Genomic DNA, 27,441 nt, shown 5'->3' with positions numbered 1-27,441 from the left:
TGGCAGTATTAGCCCTGCCTGCAATCTTGGGCTTTGGAAGACAATAAGGGTCATTTACAAAAACACCCGACGAGGATGGGATGCAGAGCACAATGGATTAGCAGTCCATCGCCTTAACCACTCGGCCACCTCGTCAACTTATTTTCATTTTTTTCTTTGGTTAGTTTCCAGCTGTTTTATAACCAAACCTGATCCCTAAAAAGTGTTTTACAAATTTTGAGAAGTGTCAGTAATATGTATTCTAAATTTATTTTCCCTTATTTAAAATCAAATCTTTTCTTGTTTATAAAAATGTCATTAAATGGCATGCAAGAACTAGATGAGTGTATATATAGGTCTACTAGAACACATCTACAAAAAAACATTTGTAGTAATAGTTCCATGCAAACATTTTCTAGAAGGTTTATCATTTACACAAGTTTTTAGAGTTCTGCTCCTCTAATCGGCTTAACAAATTTCAACCTGTTTTGGCAGTATTAGCCCTGCCTGCAATCTTGGGCTTTGGAAGACAATAATGGTCATTTACAAAAACAACCGACGAGGATGGGATTTGAACCCATGCATGCAGAGCACAAAGGATTAGCAGTCCATCGCCTTAACCACTCAGCCACCTCGTCAACTTATTTTCATTTTTTTCATTTTTTTCATTTTTTTCTTTGGTTAGTTTCCAGCTGTTTTATAACCAAACCTGATCCCTAAAAAGTGTTTTACAAATTTTGAGAAGTGTCAGTAATATGTATTCTAAATTTATTTTCCCTTATTTAAAATCAAATCTTTTCTTGTTTATAAAAATGTCATTAAATGGCATGCAAGAACTAGATGAGTGTATATATAGGTCTACTAGAACACATCTACAAAAAAAACCATTTGTAGTAATAGTTCCATGCAAACATTTTCTAGAAGGTTTATCATTTACACAAGTTTTTAGAGTTCTGCTCCTCTAATCGGCTTAACAAATTTCAACCTGTTTTGGCAGTATTAGCCCTGCCTGCAATCTTGGGCTTTTGAAGACAATAAGGGTCATTTACAAAAACACCCGACGAGGATGGGATGCAGAGCACAATGGATTAGCAGTCCATCGCCTTAACCACTCGGCCACCTCGTCAACTTATTTTCATTTTTTTCTTTGGTTAGTTTCCAGCTGTTTTATAACCAAACCTGATCCCTAAAAAGTGTTTTACAAATTTTGAGAAGTGTCAGTAATATGTATTCTAAATTTATTTTCCCTTATTTAAAATCAAATCTTTTCTTGTTTATAAAAATGTCATTAAATGGCATGCAAGAACTAGATGAGTGTATATATAGGTCTACTAGAACACATCTACAAAAAAAACATTTGTAGTAATAGTTCCATGCAAACATTTTCTAGAAGGTTTATCATTTACACAAGTTTTTAGAGTTCTGCTCCTCTAATCGGCTTAACAAATTTCAACCTGTTTTGGCAGTATTAGCCCTGCCTGCAATCTTGGGCTTTGGAAGACAATAAGGGTAATTTACAAAAACACCCGACGAGGATGGGATGCAGAGCACAATGGATTAGCAGTCCATCGCCTTAACCACTCGGCCACCTCGTCAACTTATTTTCATTTTTTTCTTTGGTTAGTTTCCAGCTGTTTTATAACCAAACCTGATCCCTAAAAAGTGTTTTACAAATTTTGAGAAGTGTCAGTAATATGTATTCTAAATTTATTTTCCCTTATTTAAAATCAAATCTTTTCTTGTTTATAAAAATGTCATTAAATGGCATGCAAGAACTAGATGAGTGTATATATAGGTCTACTAGAACACATCTACAAAAAAACATTTGTAGTAATAGTTCCATGCAAACATTTTCTAGAAGGTTTATCATTTACACAAGTTTTTAGAGTTCTGCTCCTCTAATCGGCTTAACAAATTTCAACCTGTTTTGGCAGTATTAGCCCTGCCTGCAATCTTGGGCTTTGGAAGACAATAATGGTCATGTACAAAAAAACCCGACGAGGATGGGATTTGAACCCATGCATGCAGAGCACAATGGATTAGCAGTCCATCGCATTAACCACTCGGCCACCTCGTCAACTTATTTTCATTTTTTTTCTTTGGTTAGTTTCCAGCTGTTTTATAACCAAACCTGATCCCTAAAAAGTGTTTTACAAATTTTGAGAAGTGTCAGTAATATGTATTCTAAATTTATTTTCCCTTATTTAAAATCAAATCTTTTCTTGTTTATAAAAATGTCATTAAATGGCATGCAAGAACTAGATGAGTGTATACATAGGTCTACTAGAACACATCTACAAAAAAAAACATTTGTAGTAATAGTTCCATGCAAACATTTTCTAGAAGGTTTATCATTTACATAAGTTTTTAGAGTTCTGCTCCTCTAATCGGCTTAACAAATTTCAACCTGTTTTGGCAGTATTAGCCCTGCCTGCAATCTTGGGCTTTGGAAGACAATAAGGGTCATTTACAAAAACACCCGACGAGGATGGGATGCAGAGCACAATGGATTAGCAGTCCATCGCCTTAACCACTCGGCCACCTCATCAACTTATTTTCATTTTTTTCTTTGGTTAGTTTCCAGCTGTTTTATAACCAAACCTGATCCCTAAAAAGTGTTTTACAAATTTTGAGAAGTGTCAGTAATATGTATTCTAAATTTATTTTCCCTTATTTAAAATCAAATCTTTTCTTGTTTATAAAAATGTCATTAAATGGCATGCAAGAACTAGATGAGTTTATATATAGGTCTACTAGAACACATCTACAAAAAAAAAAATTTGTAGTAATAGTTCCATGCAAACATTTTCTAGAAGGTTTCACAAGTTTTTAGAGTTCTGCTCCTCTAATCGGCTTAACAAATTTCAACCTGTTTTGGCAGTATTAGCCCTGCCTGCAATCTTGGGCTTTGGAAGACAATAAGGGTCATTTACAAAAACACCCGACGAGGATGGGATGCAGAGCACAATGGATTAGCAGTCCATCGCCTTAACCACTCGGCCACCTCGTCAACTTATTTTCATTTTTTTCTTTGGTTAGTTTCCAGCTGTTTTATAACCAAACCTGATCCCTAAAAAGTGTTTTACAAATTTTGAGAAGTGTCAGTAATATGTATTCTAAATTTATTTTCCCTTATTTAAAATCAAATCTTTTCTTGTTTATAAAAATGTCATTAAATGGCATGCAAGAACTAGATGAGTGTATATATAGGTCTACTAGAACACATCTACAAAAAAAACATTTGTAGTAATAGTTCCATGCAAACATTTTCTAGACGGTTTATCATTTACACAAGTTTTTAGAGTTCTGCTCCTCTAATCGGCTTAACAAATTTCAACCTGTTTTGGCAGTATTAGCCCTGCCTGCAATCTTGGGCTTTTGAAGACAATAAGGGTCATTTACAAAAACACCCGACGAGGATGGGATGCAGAGCACAATGGATTAGCAGTCCATCGCCTTAACCACTCGGCCACCTCGTCAACTTATTTTCATTTTTTTCTTTGGTTAGTTTCCAGCTGTTTTATAACCAAACCTGATCCCTAAAAAGTGTTTTACAAATTTTGAGAAGTGTCAGTATTATGTATTCTAAATTTATTTTCCCTTATTTAAAATCAAATCTTTTCTTGTTTATAAAAATGTCATTAAATGGCATGCAAGAACTAGATGAGTGTATATATAGGTCTACTAGAACACATCTACAAAAAAAACATTTGTAGTAATAGTTCCATGCAAACATTTTCTAGAAGGTTTATCATTTACACAAGTTTTTAGAGTTCTGCTCCTCTAATCGGCTTAACAAATTTCAACCTGTTTTGGCAGTATTAGCCCTGCCTGCAATCTTGGGCTTTGGAAGACAATAAGGGTCATTTACAAAAACACCCGACGAGGATGGGATGCAGAGCACAATGGATTAGCAGTCCATCGCCTTAACCACTCGGCCACCTCGTCAACTTATTTTCATTTTTTTCTTTGGTTAGTTTCCAGCTGTTTTATAACCAAACCTGATCCCTAAAAAGTGTTTTACAAATTTTGAGAAGTGTCAGTAATATGTATTCTAAATTTATTTTCCCTTATTTAAAATCAAATCTTTTCTTGTTTATAAAAATGTCATTAAATGGCATGCAAGAACTAGATGAGTGTATATATAGGTCTACTAGAACACATCTACAAAAAAAAACATTTGTAGTAATAGTTCCATGCAAACATTTTCTAGAAGGTTTCACAAGTTTTTAGAGTTCTGCTCCTCTAATCGGCTTAACAAATTTCAACCTGTTTTGGCAGTATTAGCCCTGCCTGCAATCTTGGGCTTTGGAAGACAATAAGGGTCATTTACAAAAACACCCGACGAGGATGGGATGCAGAGCACAATGGATTAGCAGTCCATCGCCTTAACCACTCGGCCACCTCGTCAACTTATTTTCATTTTTTTCTTTGGTTAGTTTCCAGCTGTTTTATAACCAAACCTGATCCCTAAAAAGTGTTTTACAAATTTTGAGAAGTGTCAGTAATATGTATTCTAAATTTATTTTCCCTTATTTAAAATCAAATCTTTTCTTGTTTATAAAAATGTCATTAAATGGCATGCAAGAACTAGATGAGTGTATATATAGGTCTACTAGAACACATCTACAAAAAAAAACATTTGTAGTAATAGTTCCATGCAAACATTTTCTAGAAGGTTTATCATTTACACAAGTTTTTAGAGTTCTGCTCCTCTAATCGGCTTAACAAATTTCAACCTGTTTTGGCAGTATTAGCCCTGCCTGCAATCTTGGGCTTTGGAAGACAATAAGGGTCATTTACAAAAACACCCGACGAGGATGGGATGCAGAGCACAATGGATTAGCAGTCCATCGCCTTAACCACTCGGCCACCTCGTCAACTTATTTTCATTTTTTTCTTTGGTTAGTTTCCAGCTGTTTTATAACCAAACCTGATCCCTAAAAAGTGTTTTACAAATTTTGAGAAGTGTCAGTAATATGTATTCTAAATTTATTTTCCCTTATTTAAAATCAAATCTTTTCTTGTTTATAAAAATGTCATTAAATGGCATGCAAGAACTAGATGAGTGTATATATAGGTCTACTAGAACACATCTACAAAAAAAAACATTTGTAGTAATAGTTCCATGCAAACATTTTCTAGAAGGTTTCACAAGTTTTTAGAGTTCTGCTCCTCTAATCGGCTTAACAAATTTCAACCTGTTTTGGCAGTATTAGCCCTGCCTGCAATCTTGGGCTTTGGAAGACAATAAGGGTCATTTACAAAAACACCCGACGAGGATGGGATGCAGAGCACAATGGATTAGCAGTCCATCGCCTTAACCACTCGGCCACCTCGTCAACTTATTTTCATTTTTTTCTTTGGTTAGTTTCCAGCTGTTTTATAACCAAACCTGATCCCTAAAAAGTGTTTTACAAATTTTGAGAAGTGTCAGTAATATGTATTCTAAATTTATTTTCCCTTATTTAAAATCAAATCTTTTCTTGTTTATAAAAATGTCATTAAATGGCATGCAAGAACTAGATGAGTGTATATATAGGTCTACTAGAACACATCTACAAAAAAAAACATTTGTAGTAATAGTTCCATGCAAACATTTTCTAGAAGGTTTATCATTTACACAAGTTTTTAGAGTTCTGCTCCTCTAATCGGCTTAACAAATTTCAACCTGTTTTGGCAGTATTAGCCCTGCCTGCAATCTTGGGCTTTGGAAGACAATAAGAGTCATTTACAAAAACACCCGACGAGGATGGGATGCAGAGCACAATGGATTAGCAGTCCATCGCCTTAACCACTCGGCCACCTCGTCAACTTATTTTCATTTTTTTCTTTGGTTAGTTTCCAGCTGTTTTATAACCAAACCTGATCCCTAAAAAGTGTTTTACAAATTTTGAGAAGTGTCAGTAATATGTATTCTAAATTTATTTTCCCTTATTTAAAATCAAATCTTTTCTTGTTTATAAAAATGTCATTAAATGGCATGCAAGAACTAGATGAGTGTATATATAGGTCTACTAGAACACATCTACAAAAAAAACATTTGTAGTAATAGTTCCATGCAAACATTTTCTAGAAGGTTTATCATTTACACAAGTTTTTAGAGTTCTGCTCCTCTAATCGGCTTAACAAATTTCAACCTGTTTTGGCAGTATTAGCCCTGCCTGCAATCTTGGGCTTTGGAAGACAATAAGGGTAATTTACAAAAACACCCGACGAGGATGGGATGCAGAGCACAATGGATTAGCAGTCCATCGCCTTAACCACTCGGCCACCTCGTCAACTTATTTTCATTTTTTTCTTTGGTTAGTTTCCAGCTGTTTTATAACCAAACCTGATCCCTAAAAAGTGTTTTACAAATTTTGAGAAGTGTCAGTAATATGTATTCTAAATTTATTTTCCCTTATTTAAAATCAAATCTTTTCTTGTTTATAAAAATGTCATTAAATGGCATGCAAGAACTAGATGAGTGTATATATAGGTCTACTAGAACACATCTACAAAAAAACATTTGTAGTAATAGTTCCATGCAAACATTTTCTAGAAGGTTTATCATTTACACAAGTTTTTAGAGTTCTGCTCCTCTAATCGGCTTAACAAATTTCAACCTGTTTTGGCAGTATTAGCCCTGCCTGCAATCTTGGGCTTTGGAAGACAATAATGGTCATTTACAAAAAAACCCGACGAGGATGGGATTTGAACCCATGCATGCAGAGCACAATGGATTAGCAGTCCATCGCATTAACCACTCGGCCACCTCGTCAACTTATTTTCATTTTTTTTCTTTGGTTAGTTTCCAGCTGTTTTATAACCAAACCTGATCCCTAAAAAGTGTTTTACAAATTTTGAGAAGTGTCAGTAATATGTATTCTAAATTTATTTTCCCTTATTTAAAATCAAATCTTTTCTTGTTTATAAAAATGTCATTAAATGGCATGCAAGAACTAGATGAGTGTATACATAGGTCTACTAGAACACATCTACAAAAAAAAACATTTGTAGTAATAGTTCCATGCAAACATTTTCTAGAAGGTTTATCATTTACATAAGTTTTTAGAGTTCTGCTCCTCTAATCGGCTTAACAAATTTCAACCTGTTTTGGCAGTATTAGCCCTGCCTGCAATCTTGGGCTTTGGAAGACAATAAGGGTCATTTACAAAAACACCCGACGAGGATGGGATGCAGAGCACAATGGATTAGCAGTCCATCGCCTTAACCACTCGGCCACCTCATCAACTTATTTTCATTTTTTTCTTTGGTTAGTTTCCAGCTGTTTTATAACCAAACCTGATCCCTAAAAAGTGTTTTACAAATTTTGAGAAGTGTCAGTAATATGTATTCTAAATTTATTTTCCCTTATTTAAAATCAAATCTTTTCTTGTTTATAAAAATGTCATTAAATGGCATGCAAGAACTAGATGAGTTTATATATAGGTCTACTAGAACACATCTACAAAAAAAAAATTTGTAGTAATAGTTCCATGCAAACATTTTCTAGAAGGTTTCACAAGTTTTTAGAGTTCTGCTCCTCTAATCGGCTTAACAAATTTCAACCTGTTTTGGCAGTATTAGCCCTGCCTGCAATCTTGGGCTTTTGAAGACAATAAGGGTCATTTACAAAAACACCCGACGAGGATGGGATGCAGAGCACAATGGATTAGCAGTCCATCGCCTTAACCACTCGGCCACCTCGTCAACTTATTTTCATTTTTTTCTTTGGTTAGTTTCCAGCTGTTTTATAACCAAACCTGATCCCTAAAAAGTGTTTTACAAATTTTGAGAAGTGTCAGTATTATGTATTCTAAATTTATTTTCCCTTATTTAAAATCAAATCTTTTCTTGTTTATAAAAATGTCATTAAATGGCATGCAAGAACTAGATGAGTGTATATATAGGTCTACTAGAACACATCTACAAAAAAAACATTTGTAGTAATAGTTCCATGCAAACATTTTCTAGAAGGTTTATCATTTACACAAGTTTTTAGAGTTCTGCTCCTCTAATCGGCTTAACAAATTTCAACCTGTTTTGGCAGTATTAGCCCTGCCTGCAATCTTGGGCTTTGGAAGACAATAAGGGTCATTTACAAAAACACCCGACGAGGATGGGATGCAGAGCACAATGGATTAGCAGTCCATCGCCTTAACCACTCGGCCACCTCGTCAACTTATTTTCATTTTTTTCTTTGGTTAGTTTCCAGCTGTTTTATAACCAAACCTGATCCCTAAAAAGTGTTTTACAAATTTTGAGAAGTGTCAGTAATATGTATTCTAAATTTATTTTCCCTTATTTAAAATCAAATCTTTTCTTGTTTATAAAAATGTCATTAAATGGCATGCAAGAACTAGATGAGTGTATATATAGGTCTACTAGAACACATCTACAAAAAAAACATTTGTAGTAATAGTTCCATGCAAACATTTTCTAGAAGGTTTCACAAGTTTTTAGAGTTCTGCTCCTCTAATCGGCTTAACAAATTTCAACCTGTTTTGGCAGTATTAGCCCTGCCTGCAATCTTGGGCTTTGGAAGACAATAAGGGTCATTTACAAAAACACCCGACGAGGATGGGATGCAGAGCACAATGGATTAGCAGTCCATCGCCTTAACCACTCGGCCACCTCGTCAACTTATTTTCATTTTTTTCTTTGGTTAGTTTCCAGCTGTTTTATAACCAAACCTGATCCCTAAAAAGTGTTTTACAAATTTTGAGAAGTGTCAGTAATATGTATTCTAAATTTATTTTCCCTTATTTAAAATCAAATCTTTTCTTGTTTATAAAAATGTCATTAAATGGCATGCAAGAACTAGATGAGTGTATATATAGGTCTACTAGAACACATCTACAAAAAAAAACATTTGTAGTAATAGTTCCATGCAAACATTTTCTAGAAGGTTTATCATTTACACAAGTTTTTAGAGTTCTGCTCCTCTAATCGGCTTAACAAATTTCAACCTGTTTTGGCAGTATTAGCCCTGCCTGCAATCTTGGGCTTTGGAAGACAATAAGAGTCATTTACAAAAACACCCGACGAGGATGGGATGCAGAGCACAATGGATTAGCAGTCCATCGCCTTAACCACTCGGCCACCTCGTCAACTTATTTTCATTTTTTTCTTTGGTTAGTTTCCAGCTGTTTTATAACCAAACCTGATCCCTAAAAAGTGTTTTACAAATTTTGAGAAGTGTCAGTAATATGTATTCTAAATTTATTTTCCCTTATTTAAAATCAAATCTTTTCTTGTTTATAAAAATGTCATTAAATGGCATGCAAGAACTAGATGAGTGTATATATAGGTCTACTAGAACACATCTACAAAAAAAACATTTGTAGTAATAGTTCCATGCAAACATTTTCTAGAAGGTTTATCATTTACACAAGTTTTTAGAGTTCTGCTCCTCTAATCGGCTTAACAAATTTCAACCTGTTTTGGCAGTATTAGCCCTGCCTGCAATCTTGGGCTTTGGAAGACAATAATGGTCATTTACAAAAACACCCGACAATGATGGGATTTGAACCCATGCATGCAGAGCACAATGGATTAGCGGTCCACCGCCTTAACCACTCGGCCACCTCGTCAACTTATTTTCATTTTTTTCTTTGGTTAGTTTCCAGCTGTTTTATAACCAAACCTGATCCCTAAAAAGTGTTTTACAAATTTTGAGAATGGTCAGTAATATGTATTCTAAATTTATTTTCCCTTATTTAAAATCAAATCTTTTCTTGTTTATAAAAATGTCATTAAATGGCATGCAAGAACTAGATGAGTGTATATATAGGTCTACTAGAACACATCTACAAAAAAAAACATTTGTAGTAATAGTTCCATGCAAACATTTTCTAGAAGGTTTCACAAGTTTTTAGAGTTCTGCTCCTCTAATCGGCTTAACAAATTTCAACCTGTTTTGGCAGTATTAGCCCTGCCTGCAATCTTGGGCTTTTGAAGACAATAAGGGTCATTTACAAAAACACCCGACGAGGATGGGATGCAGAGCACAATGGATTAGCAGTCCATCGCCTTAACCACTCGGCCACCTCGTCAACTTATTTTCATTTTTTTCTTTGGTTAGTTTCCAGCTGTTTTATAACCAAACCTGATCCCTAAAAAGTGTTTTACAAATTTTGAGAAGTGTCAGTAATATGTATTCTAAATTTATTTTCCCTTATTTAAAATCAAATCTTTTCTTGTTTATAAAAATGTCATTAAATGGCATGCAAGAACTAGATGAGTGTATATATAGGTCTACTAGAACACATCTACAAAAAAAACATTTGTAGTAATAGTTCCATGCAAACATTTTCTAGAAGGTTTATCATTTACACAAGTTTTTAGAGTTCTGCTCCTCTAATCGGCTTAACAAATTTCAACCTGTTTTGGCAGTATTAGCCCTGCCTGCAATCTTGGGCTTTGGAAGACAATAAGGGTCATTTACAAAAACACCCGACGAGGATGGGATGCAGAGCACAATGGATTAGCAGTCCATCGCCTTAACCACTCGGCCACCTCGTCAACTTATTTTCATTTTTTTCTTTGGTTAGTTTCCAGCTGTTTTATAACCAAACCTGATCCCTAAAAAGTGTTTTACAAATTTTGAGAAGTGTCAGTAATATGTATTCTAAATTTATTTTCCCTTATTTAAAATCAAATCTTTTCTTGTTTATAAAAATGTCATTAAATGGCATGCAAGAACTAGATGAGTGTATATATAGGTCTACTAGAACACATCTACAAAAAAAACATTTGTAGTAATAGTTCCATGCAAACATTTTCTAGAAGGTTTATCATTTACACAAGTTTTTAGAGTTCTGCTCCTCTAATCGGCTTAACAAATTTCAACCTGTTTTGGCAGTATTAGCCCTGCCTGCAATCTTGGGCTTTTGAAGACAATAAGGGTCATTTACAAAAACACCCGACGAGGATGGGATGCAGAGCACAATGGATTAGCAGTCCATCGCCTTAACCACTCGGCCACCTCGTCAACTTATTTTCATTTTTTTCTTTGGTTAGTTTCCAGCTGTTTTATAACCAAACCTGATCCCTAAAAAGTGTTTTACAAATTTTGAGAAGTGTCAGTAATATGTATTCTAAATTTATTTTCCCTTATTTAAAATCAAATCTTTTCTTGTTTATAAAAATGTCATTAAATGGCATGCAAGAACTAGATGAGTGTATATATAGGTCTACTAGAACACATCTACAAAAAAAACATTTGTAGTAATAGTTCCATGCAAACATTTTCTAGAAGGTTTATCATTTACACAAGTTTTTAGAGTTCTGCTCCTCTAATCGGCTTAACAAATTTCAACCTGTTTTGGCAGTATTAGCCCTGCCTGCAATCTTGGGCTTTGGAAGACAATAAGGGTCATTTACAAAAACACCCGACGAGGATGGGATGCAGAGCACAATGGATTAGCAGTCCATCGCCTTAACCACTCGGCCACCTCGTCAACTTATTTTCATTTTTTTCTTTGGTTAGTTTCCAGCTGTTTTATAACCAAACCTGATCCCTAAAAAGTGTTTTACAAATTTTGAGAAGTGTCAGTAATATGTATTCTAAATTTATTTTCCCTTATTTAAAATCAAATCTTTTCTTGTTTATAAAAATGTCATTAAATGGCATGCAAGAACTAGATGAGTGTATATATAGGTCTACTAGAACACATCTACAAAAAAAAACATTTGTAGTAATAGTTCCATGCAAACATTTTCTAGAAGGTTTCACAAGTTTTTAGAGTTCTGCTCCTCTAATCGGCTTAACAAATTTCAACCTGTTTTGGCAGTATTAGCCCTGCCTGCAATCTTGGGCTTTGGAAGACAATAAGGGTAATTTACAAAAACACCCGACAAGGATGGGATGCAGAGCACAATGGATTAGCAGTCCATCGCCTTAACCACTCGGCCACCTCGTCAACTTATTTTCATTTTTTTCTTTGGTTAGTTTCCAGCTGTTTTATAACCAAACCTGATCCCTAAAAAGTGTTTTACAAATTTTGAGAAGTGTCAGTAATATGTATTCTAAATTTATTTTCCCTTATTTAAAATCAAATCTTTTCTTGTTTATAAAAATGTCATTAAATGGCATGCAAGAACTAGATGAGTGTATATATAGGTCTACTAGAACACATCTACAAAAAAACATTTGTAGTAATAGTTCCATGCAAACATTTTCTAGAAGGTTTATCATTTACACAAGTTTTTAGAGTTCTGCTCCTCTAATCGGCTTAACAAATTTCAACCTGTTTTGGCAGTATTAGCCCTGCCTGCAATCTTGGGCTTTGGAAGACAATAATGGTCATTTACAAAAACACCCGACGAGGATGGGATTTGAACCCATGCATGCAGAGCACAATGGATTAGCAGTCCATCGCATTAACCACTCGGCCACCTCGTCAACTTATTTTCATTTTTTTCTTTGGTTAGTTTCCAGCTGTTTTATAACCAAACCTGATCCCTAAAAAGTGTTTTACAAATTTTGAGAAGTGTCAGTAATATGTATTCTAAATTTATTTTCCCTTATTTAAAATCAAATCTTTTCTTGTTTATAAAAATGTCATTAAATGGCATGCAAGAACTAGATGAGTGTATATATAGGTCTACTAGAACACATCTACAAAAAAAAACATTTGTAGTAATAGTTCCATGCAAACATTTTCTAGAAGGTTTCACAAGTTTTTAGAGTTCTGCTCCTCTAATCGGCTTAACAAATTTCAACCTGTTTTGGCAGTATTAGCCCTGCCTGCAATCTTGGGCTTTGGAAGACAATAAGGGTCATTTACAAAAACACCCGACGAGGATGGGATGCAGAGCACAATGGATTAGCAGTCCATCGCCTTAACCACTCGGCCACCTCGTCAACTTATTTTCATTTTTTTCTTTGGTTAGTTTCCAGCTGTTTTATAACCAAACCTGATCCCTAAAAAGTGTTTTACAAATTTTGAGAAGTGTCAGTAATATGTATTCTAAATTTATTTTCCCTTATTTAAAATCAAATCTTTTCTTGTTTATAAAAATGTCATTAAATGGCATGCAAGAACTAGATGAGTGTATATATAGGTCTACTAGAACACATCTACAAAAAAAACATTTGTAGTAATAGTTCCATGCAAACATTTTCTAGAAGGTTTATCATTTACACAAGTTTTTAGAGTTCTGCTCCTCTAATCGGCTTAACAAATTTCAACCTGTTTTGGCAGTATTAGCCCTGCCTGCAATCTTGGGCTTTTGAAGACAATAAGGGTCATTTACAAAAACACCCGACGAGGATGGGATGCAGAGCACAATGGATTAGCAGTCCATCGCCTTAACCACTCGGCCACCTCGTCAACTTATTTTCATTTTTTTCTTTGGTTAGTTTCCAGCTGTTTTATAACCAAACCTGATCCCTAAAAAGTGTTTTACAAATTTTGAGAAGTGTCAGTAATATGTATTCTAAATTTATTTTCCCTTATTTAAAATCAAATCTTTTCTTGTTTATAAAAATGTCATTAAATGGCATGCAAGAACTAGATGAGTGTATATATAGGTCTACTAGAACACATCTACAAAAAAAACATTTGTAGTAATAGTTCCATGCAAACATTTTCTAGAAGGTTTATCATTTACACAAGTTTTTAGAGTTCTGCTCCTCTAATCGGCTTAACAAATTTCAACCTGTTTTGGCAGTATTAGCCCTGCCTGCAATCTTGGGCTTTGGAAGACAATAAGGGTCATTTACAAAAACACCCGACGAGGATGGGATGCAGAGCACAATGGATTAGCAGTCCATCGCCTTAACCACTCGGCCACCTCGTCAACTTATTTTCATTTTTTTCTTTGGTTAGTTTCCAGCTGTTTTATAACCAAACCTGATCCCTAAAAAGTGTTTTACAAATTTTGAGAAGTGTCAGTAATATGTATTCTAAATTTATTTTCCCTTATTTAAAATCAAATCTTTTCTTGTTTATAAAAATGTCATTAAATGGCATGCAAGAACTAGATGAGTGTATATATAGGTCTACTAGAACACATCTACAAAAAAAAACATTTGTAGTAATAGTTCCATGCAAACATTTTCTAGAAGGTTTCACAAGTTTTTAGAGTTCTGCTCCTCTAATCGGCTTAACAAATTTCAACCTGTTTTGGCAGTATTAGCCCTGCCTGCAATCTTGGGCTTTGGAAGACAATAAGGGTAATTTACAAAAACACCCGACGAGGATGGGATGCAGAGCACAATGGATTAGCAGTCCATCGCCTTAACCACTCGGCCACCTCGTCAACTTATTTTCATTTTTTTCTTTGGTTAGTTTCCAGCTGTTTTATAACCAAACCTGATCCCTAAAAAGTGTTTTACAAATTTTGAGAAGTGTCAGTAATATGTATTCTAAATTTATTTTCCCTTATTTAAAATCAAATCTTTTCTTGTTTATAAAAATGTCATTAAATGGCATGCAAGAACTAGATGAGTGTATATATAGGTCTACTAGAACACATCTACAAAAAAACATTTGTAGTAATAGTTCCATGCAAACATTTTCTAGAAGGTTTATCATTTACACAAGTTTTTAGAGTTCTGCTCCTCTAATCGGCTTAACAAATTTCAACCTGTTTTGGCAGTATTAGCCCTGCCTGCAATCTTGGGCTTTGGAAGACAATAATGGTCATTTACAAAAACACCCGACGAGGATGGGATTTGAACCCATGCATGCAGAGCACAATGGATTAGCAGTCCATCGCATTAACCACTCGGCCACCTCGTCAACTTATTTTCATTTTTTTCTTTGGTTAGTTTCCAGCTGTTTTATAACCAAACCTGATCCCTAAAAAGTGTTTTACAAATTTTGAGAAGTGTCAGTAATATGTATTCTAAATTTATTTTCCCTTATTTAAAATCAAATCTTTTCTTGTTTATAAAAATGTCATTAAATGGCATGCAAGAACTAGATGAGTGTATATATAGGTCTACTAGAACACATCTACAAAAAAAAACATTTGTAGTAATAGTTCCATGCAAACATTTTCTAGAAGGTTTCACAAGTTTTTAGAGTTCTGCTCCTCTAATCGGCTTAACAAATTTCAACATGTTTTGGCAGTATTAGCCCTGCCTGCAATCTTGGGCTTTGGAAGACAATAAGGGTCATTTACAAAAACACCCGACGAGGATGGGATGCAGAGCACAATGGATTAGCAGTCCATCGCCTTAACCACTCGGCCACCTCGTCAACTTATTTTCATTTTTTTCTTTGGTTAGTTTCCAGCTGTTTTATAACCAAACCTGATCCCTAAAAAGTGTTTTACAAATTTTGAGAAGTGTCAGTAATATGTATTCTAAATTTATTTTCCCTTATTTAAAATCAAATCTTTTCTTGTTTATAAAAATGTCATTAAATGGCATGCAAGAACTAGATGAGTGTATATATAGGTCTACTAGAACACATCTACAAAAAAAACATTTGTAGTAATAGTTCCATGCAAACATTTTCTAGAAGGTTTATCATTTACACAAGTTTTTAGAGTTCTGCTCCTCTAATCGGCTTAACAAATTTCAACCTGTTTTGGCAGTATTAGCCCTGCCTGCAATCTTGGGCTTTTGAAGACAATAAGGGTCATTTACAAAAACACCCGACGAGGATGGGATGCAGAGCACAATGGATTAGCAGTCCATCGCCTTAACCACTCGGCCACCTCGTCAACTTATTTTCATTTTTTTCTTTGGTTAGTTTCCAGCTGTTTTATAACCAAACCTGATCCCTAAAAAGTGTTTTACAAATTTTGAGAAGTGTCAGTAATATGTATTCTAAATTTATTTTCCCTTATTTAAAATCAAATCTTTTCTTGTTTATAAAAATGTCATTAAATGGCATGCAAGAACTAGATGAGTGTATATATAGGTCTACTAGAACACATCTACAAAAAAACATTTGTAGTAATAGTTCCATGCAAACATTTTCTAGAAGGTTTATCATTTACACAAGTTTTTAGAGTTCTGCTCCTCTAATCGGCTTAACAAATTTCAACCTGTTTTGGCAGTATTAGCCCTGCCTGCAATCTTGGGCTTTGGAAGACAATAAGGGTCATTTACAAAAACACCCGACGAGGATGGGATGCAGAGCACAATGGATTAGCAGTCCATCGCCTTAACCACTCGGCCACCTCGTCAACTTATTTTCATTTTTTTCTTTGGTTAGTTTCCAGCTGTTTTATAACCAAACCTGATCCCTAAAAAGTGTTTTACAAATTTTGAGAAGTGTCAGTAATATGTATTCTAAATTTATTTTCCCTTATTTAAAATCAAATCTTTTCTTGTTTATAAAAATGTCATTAAATGGCATGCAAGAACTAGATGAGTGTATATATAGGTCTACTAGAACACATCTACAAAAAAAAACATTTGTAGTAATAGTTCCATGCAAACATTTTCTAGAAGGTTTCACAAGTTTTTAGAGTTCTGCTCCTCTAATCGGCTTAACAAATTTCAACCTGTTTTGGCAGTATTAGCCCTGCCTGCAATCTTGGGCTTTGGAAGACAATAAGGGTAATTTACAAAAACACCCGACGAGGATGGGATGCAGAGCACAATGGATTAGCAGTCCATCGCCTTAACCACTCGGCCACCTCGTCAACTTATTTTCATTTTTTTCTTTGGTTAGTTTCCAGCTGTTTTATAACCAAACCTGATCCCTAAAAAGTGTTTTACAAATTTTGAGAAGTGTCAGTAATATGTATTCTAAATTTATTTTCCCTTATTTAAAATCAAATCTTTTCTTGTTTATAAAAATGTCATTAAATGGCATGCAAGAACTAGATGAGTGTATATATAGGTCTACTAGAACACATCTACAAAAAAACATTTGTAGTAATAGTTCCATGCAAACATTTTCTAGAAGGTTTATCATTTACACAAGTTTTTAGAGTTCTGCTCCTCTAATCGGCTTAACAAATTTCAACCTGTTTTGGCAGTATTAGCCCTGCCTGCAATCTTGGGCTTTGGAAGACAATAATGGTCATTTACAAAAACACCCGACGAGGATGGGATTTGAACCCATGCATGCAGAGCACAATGGATTAGCAGTCCATCGCATTAACCACTCGGCCACCTCGTCAACTTATTTTCATTTTTTTCTTTGGTTAGTTTCCAGCTGTTTTATAACCAAACCTGATCCCTAAAAAGTGTTTTACAAATTTTGAGAAGTGTCAGTAATATGTATTCTAAATTTATTTTCCCTTATTTAAAATCAAATCTTTTCTTGTTTATAAAAATGTCATTAAATGGCATGCAAGAACTAGATGAGTGTATATATAGGTCTACTAGAACACATCTACAAAAAAAAACATTTGTAGTAATAGTTCCATGCAAACATTTTCTAGAAGGTTTCACAAGTTTTTAGAGTTCTGCTCCTCTAATCGGCTTAACAAATTTCAACCTGTTTTGGCAGTATTAGCCCTGCCTGCAATCTTGGGCTTTTGAAGACAATAAGGGTCATTTACAAAAACACCCGACAAGGATGGGATGCAGAGCACAATGGATTAGCAGTCCATCGCCTTAACCACTCGGCCACCTCGTCAACTTATTTTCATTTTTTTCTTTGGTTAGTTTCCAGCTGTTTTATAACCAAACCTGATCCCTAAAAAGTGTTTTACAAATTTTGAGAAGTGTCAGTAATATGTATTCTAAATTTATTTTCCCTTATTTAAAATCAAATGTTTTCTTGTTTATAAAAATGTCATTAAATGGCATGCAAGAACTAGATGAGTGTATATATAGGTCTACTAGAACACATCTACAAAAAAAACATTTGTAGTAATAGTTCCATGCAAACATTTTCTAGAAGGTTTATCATTTACACAAGTTTTTAGAGTTCTGCTCCTCTAATCGGCTTAACAAATTTCAACCTGTTTTGGCAGTATTAGCCCTGCCTGCAATCTTGGGCTTTGGAAGACAATAAGGGTCATTTACAAAAACACCCGACGAGGATGGGATGCAGAGCACAATGCAGTCCATCGCCTTAACCACTCGGCCACCTCGTCAACTTATTTTCATTTTTTTCTTTGGTTAGTTTCCAGCTGTTTTATAACCAAACCTGATCCCTAAAAAGTGTTTTACAAATTTTGAGAAGTGTCAGTAATATGTATTCTAAATTTATTTTCCCTTATTTAAAATCAAATCTTTTCTTGTTTATAAAAATGTCATTAAATGGCATGCAAGAACTAGATGAGTGTATATATAGGTCTACTAGAACACATCTACAAAAAAAACATTTGTAGTAATAGTTCCATGCAAACATTTTCTAGAAGGTTTATCATTTACACAAGTTTTTAGAGTTCTGCTCCTCTAATCGGCTTAACAAATTTCAACCTGTTTTGGCAGTATTAGCCCTGGCTGCAATCTTGGGCTTTGGAAGACAATAATGGTCATTAACAAAAACACCCGACGAGGATGGGATTTGAACCCATGCATGCAGAGCACAATGGATTAGCAGTCCATCGCATTAACCACTCGGCCACCTTGTCAACTTATTTGCGTTTTTTTCTTTGGTTAGTTTCCAGCTGTTTTATAACCAAACCTGATCCCTAAAAAGTGTTTTACAAATTTTGAGAAGTGTCAGTAATATGTATTCTAAATTTATTTTCCCTTATTTAAAATCAAATCTTTTCTTGTTTATAAAAATGTCATTAAATGGCATGCAAGAACTAGATGAGTGTATACATAGGTCTACTAGAACACATCTACAAAAAAAAACATTTGTAGTAATAGTTCCATGCAAACATTTTCTAGAAGGTTTATCATTTACACAAGTTTTTAGAGTTCTGCTCCTCTAATCGGCTTAACAAATTTCAACCTGTTTTGGCAGTATTAGCCCTGCCTGCAATCTTGGGCTTTGGAAGACAATAAGGGTCATTTACAAAAACACCCGACGAGGATGGGATGCAGAGCACAATGGATTAGCAGTCCATCGCCTTAACCACTCGGCCACCTCGTCAACTTATTTTCATTTTTTTCTTTGGTTAGTTTCCAGCTGTTTTATAACCAAACCTGATCCCTAAAAAGTGTTTTACAAATTTTGAGTAGTGTCAGTAATATGAATTCTAAATTTATTTTCCCTTATTTAAAATCAAATCTTTTCTTGTTTATAAAAATGTCATTAAATGGCATGCAAGAACTAGATGAGTGTATATATAGGTCTACTAGAACACATCTACAAAAAAAAAAATTTGTAGTAATAGTTCCATGCAAACATTTTCTAGAAGGTTTCACAAGTTTTTAGAGTTCTGCTCCTCTAATCGGCTTAACAAATTTCAACCTGTTTTGGCAGTATTAGCCCTGCCTGCAATCTTGGGCTTTGGAAGACAATAAGGGTCATTTACAAAAACACCCGACAAGGATGGGATGCAGAGCACAATGGATTAGCAGTCCATCGCCTTAACCACTCGGCCACCTCGTCAACTTATTTTCATTTTTTTCTTTGGTTAGTTTCCAGCTGTTTTATAACCAAACCTGATCCCTAAAAAGTGTTTTACAAATTTTGAGAAGTGTCAGTAATATGTATTCTAAATTTATTTTCCCTTATTTAAAATCAAATCTTTTCTTGTTTATAAAAATGTCATTAAATGGCATGCAAGAACTAGATGAGTGTATATATAGGTCTACTAGAACACATCTACAAAAAAAACATTTGTAGTAATAGTTCCATGCAAACATTTTCTAGAAGGTTTATCATTTACACAAGTTTTTAGAGTTCTGCTCCTCTAATCGGCTTAACAAATTTCAACCTGTTTTGGCAGTATTAGCCCTGCCTGCAATCTTGGGCTTTTGAAGACAATAAGGGTCATTTACAAAAACACCCGACGAGGATGGGATGCAGAGCACAATGGATTAGCAGTCCATCGCCTTAACCACTCGGCCACCTCGTCAACTTATTTTCATTTTTTTCTTTGGTTAGTTTCCAGCTGTTTTATAACCAAACCTGATCCCTAAAAAGTGTTTTACAAATTTTGAGAAGTGTCAGTAATATGTATTCTAAATTTATTTTCCCTTATTTAAAATCAAATCTTTTCTTGTTTATAAAAATGTCATTAAATGGCATGCAAGAACTAGATGAGTGTATATATAGGTCTACTAGAACACATCTACAAAAAAAACATTTGTAGTAATAGTTCCATGCAAACATTTTCTAGAAGGTTTATCATTTACACAAGTTTTTAGAGTTCTGCTCCTCTAATCGGCTTAACAAATTTCAACCTGTTTTGGCAGTATTAGCCCTGCCTGCAATCTTGGGCTTTGGAAGACAATAAGGGTCATTTACAAAAACACCCGACGAGGATGGGATGCAGAGCACAATGCAGTCCATCGCCTTAACCACTCGGCCACCTCGTCAACTTATTTTCATTTTTTTCTTTGGTTAGTTTCCAGCTGTTTTATAACCAAACCTGATCCCTAAAAAGTGTTTTACAAATTTTGAGAAGTGTCAGTAATATGTATTCTAAATTTATTTTCCCTTATTTAAAATCAAATCTTTTCTTGTTTATAAAAATGTCATTAAATGGCATGCAAGAACTAGATGAGTGTATATATAGGTCTACTAGAACACATCTACAAAAAAAACATTTGTAGTAATAGTTCCATGCAAACATTTTCTAGAAGGTTTATCATTTACACAAGTTTTTAGAGTTCTGCTCCTCTAATCGGCTTAACAAATTTCAACCTGTTTTGGCAGTATTAGCCCTGGCTGCAATCTTGGGCTTTGGAAGACAATAATGGTCATTTACAAAAACACCCGACGAGGATGGGATTTGAACCCATGCATGCAGAGCACAATGGATTAGCAGTCCATCGCATTAACCACTCGGCCACCTTGTCAACTTATTTGCGTTTTTTTCTTTGGTTAGTTTCCAGCTGTTTTATAACCAAACCTGATCCCTAAAAAGTGTTTTACAAATTTTGAGAAGTGTCAGTAATATGTATTCTAAATTTATTTTCCCTTATTTAAAATCAAATCTTTTCTTGTTTATAAAAATGTCATTAAATGGCATGCAAGAACTAGATGAGTGTATACATAGGTCTACTAGAACACATCTACAAAAAAAAACATTTGTAGTAATAGTTCCATGCAAACATTTTCTAGAAGGTTTATCATTTACACAAGTTTTTAGAGTTCTGCTCCTCTAATCGGCTTAACAAATTTCAACCTGTTTTGGCAGTATTAGCCCTGCCTGCAATCTTGGGCTTTGGAAGACAATAAGGGTCATTTACAAAAACACCCGACGAGGATGGGATGCAGAGCACAATGGATTAGCAGTCCATCGCCTTAACCACTCGGCCACCTCGTCAACTTATTTTCATTTTTTTCTTTGGTTAGTTTCCAGCTGTTTTATAACCAAACCTGATCCCTAAAAAGTGTTTTACAAATTTTGAGTAGTGTCAGTAATATGAATTCTAAATTTATTTTCCCTTATTTAAAATCAAATCTTTTCTTGTTTATAAAAATGTCATTAAATGGCATGCAAGAACTAGATGAGTGTATATATAGGTCTACTAGAACACATCTACAAAAAAAAACATTTGTAGTAATAGTTCCATGCAAACATTTTCTAGAAGGTTTCACAAGTTTTTAGAGTTCTGCTCCTCTAATCGGCTTAACAAATTTCAACCTGTTTTGGCAGTATTAGCCCTGCCTGCAATCTTGGGCTTTGGAAGACAATAAGGGTCATTTACAAAAACACCCGACGAGGATGGGATGCAGAGCACAATGGATTAGCAGTCCATCGCCTTAACCACTCGGCCACCTCGTCAACTTATTTTCATTTTTTTCTTTGGTTAGTTTCCAGCTGTTTTATAACCAAACCTGATCCCTAAAAAGTGTTTTACAAATTTTGAGAAGTGTCAGTAATATGTATTCTAAATTTATTTTCCCTTATTTAAAATCAAATCTTTTCTTGTTTATAAAAATGTCATTAAATGGCATGCAAGAACTAGATGAGTGTATATATAGGTCTACTAGAACACATCTACAAAAAAAAACATTTGTAGTAATAGTTCCATGCAAACATTTTCTAGAAGGTTTATCATTTACACAAGTTTTTAGAGTTCTGCTCCTCTAATCGGCTTAACAAATTTCAACCTGTTTTGGCAGTATTAGCCCTGCCTGCAATCTTGGGCTTTTGAAGACAATAAGGGTCATTTACAAAAACACCCGACAAGGATGGGATGCAGAGCACAATGGATTAGCAGTCCATCGCCTTAACCACTCGGCCACCTCGTCAACTTATTTTCATTTTTTTCTTTGGTTAGTTTCCAGCTGTTTTATAACCAAACCTGATCCCTAAAAAGTGTTTTACAAATTTTGAGTAGTGTCAGTAATATGAATTCTAAATTTATTTTCCCTTATTTAAAATCAAATCTTTTCTTGTTTATAAAAATGTCATTAAATGGCATGCAAGAACTAGATGAGTGTATATATAGGTCTACTAGAACACATCTACAAAAAAAAACATTTGTAGTAATAGTTCCATGCAAACATTTTCTAGAAGGTTTCACAAGTTTTTAGAGTTCTGCTCCTCTAATCGGCTTAACAAATTTCAACCTGTTTTGGCAGTATTAGCCCTGCCTGCAATCTTGGGCTTTGGAAGACAATAAGGGTCATTTACAAAAACACCCGACGAGGATGGGATGCAGAGCACAATGGATTAGCAGTCCATCGCCTTAACCACTCGGCCACCTCGTCAACTTATTTTCATTTTTTTCTTTGGTTAGTTTCCAGCTGTTTTATAACCAAACCTGATCCCTAAAAAGTGTTTTACAAATTTTGAGAAGTGTCAGTAATATGTATTCTAAATTTATTTTCCCTTATTTAAAATCAAATCTTTTCTTGTTTATAAAAATGTCATTAAATGGCATGCAAGAACTAGATGAGTGTATATATAGGTCTACTAGAACACATCTACAAAAAAAAACATTTGTAGTAATAGTTCCATGCAAACATTTTCTAGAAGGTTTATCATTTACACAAGTTTTTAGAGTTCTGCTCCTCTAATCGGCTTAACAAATTTCAACCTGTTTTGGCAGTATTAGCCCTGCCTGCAATCTTGGGCTTTTGAAGACAATAAGGGTCATTTACAAAAACACCCGACAAGGATGGGATGCAGAGCACAATGGATTAGCAGTCCATCGCCTTAACCACTCGGCCACCTCGTCAACTTATTTTCATTTTTTTCTTTGGTTAGTTTCCAGCTGTTTTATAACCAAACCTGATCCCTAAAAAGTGTTTTACAAATTTTGAGAAGTGTCAGTAATATGTATTCTAAATTTATTTTCCCTTATTTAAAATCAAATCTTTTCTTGTTTATAAAAATGTCATTAAATGGCATGCAAGAACTAGATGAGTGTATATATAGGTCTACTAGAACACATCTACAAAAAAAACATTTGTAGTAATAGTTCCATGCAAACATTTTCTAGAAGGTTTATCATTTACACAAGTTTTTAGAGTTCTGCTCCTCTAATCGGCTTAACAAATTTCAACCTGTTTTGGCAGTATTAGCCCTGCCTGCAATCTTGGGCTTTGGAAGACAATAAGGGTCATTTACAAAAACACCCGACGAGGATGGGATGCAGAGCACAATGGATTAGCAGTCCATCGCCTTAACCACTCGGCCACCTCGTCAACTTATTTTCATTTTTTTCTTTGGTTAGTTTCCAGCTGTTTTATAACCAAACCTGATCCCTAAAAAGTGTTTTACAAATTTTGAGAAGTGTCAGTAATATGTATTCTAAATTTATTTTCCCTTATTTAAAATCAAATCTTTTCTTGTTTATAAAAATGTCATTAAATGGCATGCAAGAACTAGATGAGTGTATATATAGGTCTACTAGAACACATCTACAAAAAAAAACATTTGTAGTAATAGTTCCATGCAAACATTTTCTAGAAGGTTTATCATTTACACAAGTTTTTAGAGTTCTGCTCCTCTAATCGGCTTAACAAATTTCAACCTGTTTTGGCAGTATTAGCCCTGCCTGCAATCTTGGGCTTTTGAAGACAATAAGGGTCATTTACAAAAACACCCGACAAGGATGGGATGCAGAGCACAATGGATTAGCAGTCCATCGCCTTAACCACTCGGCCACCTCGTCAACTTATTTTCATTTTTTTCTTTGGTTAGTTTCCAGCTGTTTTATAACCAAACCTGATCCCTAAAAAGTGTTTTACAAATTTTGAGAAGTGTCAGTAATATGTATTCTAAATTTATTTTCCCTTATTTAAAATCAAATCTTTTCTTGTTTATAAAAATGTCATTAAATGGCATGCAAGAACTAGATGAGTGTATATATAGGTCTACTAGAACACATCTACAAAAAAAACATTTGTAGTAATAGTTCCATGCAAACATTTTCTAGAAGGTTTATCATTTACACAAGTTTTTAGAGTTCTGCTCCTCTAATCGGCTTAACAAATTTCAACCTGTTTTGGCAGTATTAGCCCTGCCTGCAATCTTGGGCTTTGGAAGACAATAAGGGTCATTTACAAAAACACCCGACGAGGATGGGATGCAGAGCACAATGGATTAGCAGTCCATCGCCTTAACCACTCGGCCACCTCGTCAACTTATTTTCATTTTTTTCTTTGGTTAGTTTCCAGCTGTTTTATAACCAAACCTGATCCCTAAAAAGTGTTTTACAAATTTTGAGAAGTGTCAGTAATATGTATTCTAAATTTATTTTCCCTTATTTAAAATCAAATCTTTTCTTGTTTATAAAAATGTCATTAAATGGCATGCAAGAACTAGATGAGTGTATATATAGGTCTACTAGAACACATCTACAAAAAAAAACATTTGTAGTAATAGTTCCATGCAAACATTTTCTAGAAGGTTTATCATTTACACAAGTTTTTAGAGTTCTGCTCCTCTAATCGGCTTAACAAATTTCAACCTGTTTTGGCAGTATTAGCCCTGCCTGCAATCTTGGGCTTTGGAAGACAATAAGGGTCATTTACAAAAACACCCGACGAGGATGGGATGCAGAGCACAATGGATTAGCAGTCCATCGCCTTAACCACTCGGCCACCTCGTCAACTTATTTTCATTTTTTTCTTTGGTTAGTTTCCAGCTGTTTTATAACCAAACCTGATCCCTAAAAAGTGTTTTACAAATTTTGAGAAGTGTCAGTAATATGTATTCTAAATTTATTTTCCCTTATTTAAAATCAAATCTTTTCTTGTTTATAAAAATGTCATTAAATGGCATGCAAGAACTAGATGAGTGTATATATAGGTCTACTAGAACACATCTACAAAAAAAACATTTGTAGTAATAGTTCCATGCAAACATTTTCTAGAAGGTTTATCATTTACACAAGTTTTTAGAGTTCTGCTCCTCTAATCGGCTTAACAAATTTCAACCTGTTTTGGCAGTATTAGCCCTGCCTGCAATCTTGGGCTTTTGAAGACAATAAGGGTCATTTACAAAAACACCCGACGAGGATGGGATGCAGAGCACAATGGATTAGCAGTCCATCGCCTTAACCACTCGGCCACCTCGTCAACTTATTTTCATTTTTTTCTTTGGTTAGTTTCCAGCTGTTTTATAACCAAACCTGATCCCTAAAAAGTGTTTTACAAATTTTGAGAAGTGTCAGTAATATGTATTCTAAATTTATTTTCCCTTATTTAAAATCAAATCTTTTCTTGTTTATAAAAATGTCATTAAATGGCATGCAAGAACTAGATGAGTGTATATATAGGTCTACTAGAACACATCTACAAAAAAAACATTTGTAGTAATAGTTCCATGCAAACATTTTCTAGAAGGTTTATCATTTACACAAGTTTTTAGAGTTCTGCTCCTCTAATCGGCTTAACAAATTTCAACCTGTTTTGGCAGTATTAGCCCTGCCTGCAATCTTGGGCTTTGGAAGACAATAAGGGTCATTTACAAAAACACCCGACGAGGATGGGATGCAGAGCACAATGCAGTCCATCGCCTTAACCACTCGGCCACCTCGTCAACTTATTTTCATTTTTTTCTTTGGTTAGTTTCCAGCTGTTTTATAACCAAACCTGATCCCTAAAAAGTGTTTTACAAATTTTGAGAAGTGTCAGTAATATGTATTCTAAATTTATTTTCCCTTATTTAAAATCAAATCTTTTCTTGTTTATAAAAATGTCATTAAATGGCATGCAAGAACTAGATGAGTGTATATATAGGTCTACTAGAACACATCTACAAAAAAAACATTTGTAGTAATAGTTCCATGCAAACATTTTCTAGAAGGTTTATCATTTACACAAGTTTTTAGAGTTCTGCTCCTCTAATCGGCTTAACAAATTTCAACCTGTTTTGGCAGTATTAGCCCTGCCTGCAATCTTGGGCTTTGGAAGACAATAAGGGTCATTTACAAAAACACCCGACGAGGATGGGATGCAGAGCACAATGGATTAGCAGTCCATCGCCTTAACCACTCGGCCACCTCGTCAACTTATTTTCATTTTTTTCTTTGGTTAGTTTCCAGCTGTTTTATAACCAAACCTGATCCCTAAAAAGTGTTTTACAAATTTTGAGAAGTGTCAGTAATATGTATTCTAAATTTATTTTCCCTTATTTAAAATCAAATCTTTTCTTGTTTATAAAAATGTCATTAAATGGCATGCAAGAACTAGATGAGTGTATATATAGGTCTACTAGAACACATCTACAAAAAAAAACATTTGTAGTAATAGTTCCATGCAAACATTTTCTAGAAGGTTTCACAAGTTTTTAGAGTTCTGCTCCTCTAATCGGCTTAACAAATTTCAACCTGTTTTGGCAGTATTAGCCCTGCCTGCAATCTTGGGCTTTGGAAGACAATAATGGTCATTTACAAAAACACCCGACGAGGATGGGATTTGAACCCATGCATGCAGAGCACAATGGATTAGCAGTCCATCGCATTAACCACTCGGCCACCTCATCAACTTATCTTCATTTTTTTCTTTGGTTCGTTTCCAGCTGTTTTATAACCAAACCTGATCCCTAAAAAGTGTTTTACAAATTTTGAGAAGTGTCAGTAATATGTATTCTAAATTTATTTTCCCTTATTTAAAATCAAATCTTTTCTTGTTTATAAAAATGTCATTAAATGGCATGCAAGAACTAGATGAGTGTATACATAGGTCTACTAGAACACATCTACAAAAAAAAACATTTGTAGTAATAGTTCCATGCAAACATTTTCTAGAAGGTTTATCATTTACACAAGTTTTTAGAGTTCTGCTCCTCTAATCGGCTTAACAAATTTCAACCTGTTTTGGCAGTATTAGCCCTGCCTGCAATCTTGGGCTTTGGAAGACAATAAGGGTCATTTACAAAAACACCCGACGAGGATGGGATGCAGAGCACAATGGATTAGCAGTCCATCGCCTTAACCACTCGGCCACCTCGTCAACTTATTTTCATTTTTTTCTTTGGTTAGTTTCCAGCTGTTTTATAACCAAACCTGATCCCTAAAAAGTG

General features: G+C 34.5%; 9 non-coding genes across 9 annotated transcripts; all 9 read right to left on the bottom strand.

Moving 5' to 3' along the window:
• Positions 1-535: 535 nt before the first annotated feature.
• On the bottom strand, positions 536-617 carry TRNAS-GCU (transfer RNA serine (anticodon GCU)). Its single transcript has one exon. It is a non-coding gene; the product is annotated as a tRNA-Ser (tRNA).
• A 1,357-nt stretch (positions 618-1,974) lies between these two features.
• Positions 1,975-2,056, bottom strand: TRNAS-GCU (transfer RNA serine (anticodon GCU)). Its single transcript has one exon. It is a non-coding gene; the product is annotated as a tRNA-Ser (tRNA).
• Positions 2,057-6,660: 4,604 nt separating this feature from the next.
• On the bottom strand, positions 6,661-6,742 carry TRNAS-GCU (transfer RNA serine (anticodon GCU)). The gene has a single exon. It is a non-coding gene; the product is annotated as a tRNA-Ser (tRNA).
• A 5,546-nt stretch (positions 6,743-12,288) lies between these two features.
• TRNAS-GCU (transfer RNA serine (anticodon GCU)) lies at positions 12,289-12,370 on the bottom strand. Its single transcript has one exon. It is a non-coding gene; the product is annotated as a tRNA-Ser (tRNA).
• Positions 12,371-14,632: 2,262 nt separating this feature from the next.
• On the bottom strand, positions 14,633-14,714 carry TRNAS-GCU (transfer RNA serine (anticodon GCU)). Its single transcript has one exon. It is a non-coding gene; the product is annotated as a tRNA-Ser (tRNA).
• Positions 14,715-16,975: 2,261 nt separating this feature from the next.
• Positions 16,976-17,057, bottom strand: TRNAS-GCU (transfer RNA serine (anticodon GCU)). The gene has a single exon. It is a non-coding gene; the product is annotated as a tRNA-Ser (tRNA).
• A 1,326-nt stretch (positions 17,058-18,383) lies between these two features.
• TRNAS-GCU (transfer RNA serine (anticodon GCU)) lies at positions 18,384-18,465 on the bottom strand. Its single transcript has one exon. It is a non-coding gene; the product is annotated as a tRNA-Ser (tRNA).
• A 2,265-nt stretch (positions 18,466-20,730) lies between these two features.
• On the bottom strand, positions 20,731-20,812 carry TRNAS-GCU (transfer RNA serine (anticodon GCU)). Its single transcript has one exon. It is a non-coding gene; the product is annotated as a tRNA-Ser (tRNA).
• A 6,007-nt stretch (positions 20,813-26,819) lies between these two features.
• On the bottom strand, positions 26,820-26,901 carry TRNAS-GCU (transfer RNA serine (anticodon GCU)). Its single transcript has one exon. It is a non-coding gene; the product is annotated as a tRNA-Ser (tRNA).
• Between the last annotated feature and the right edge of the window lie 540 nt (positions 26,902-27,441).

Source organism: Rhinoderma darwinii (genome assembly GCF_050947455.1).
Source record: "Rhinoderma darwinii isolate aRhiDar2 chromosome 3 unlocalized genomic scaffold, aRhiDar2.hap1 SUPER_3_unloc_12, whole genome shotgun sequence".
Lineage (NCBI taxonomy): Eukaryota > Metazoa > Chordata > Amphibia > Anura > Rhinodermatidae > Rhinoderma > Rhinoderma darwinii.
This window is presented reverse-complemented; position numbering and strand designations above follow the sequence as displayed.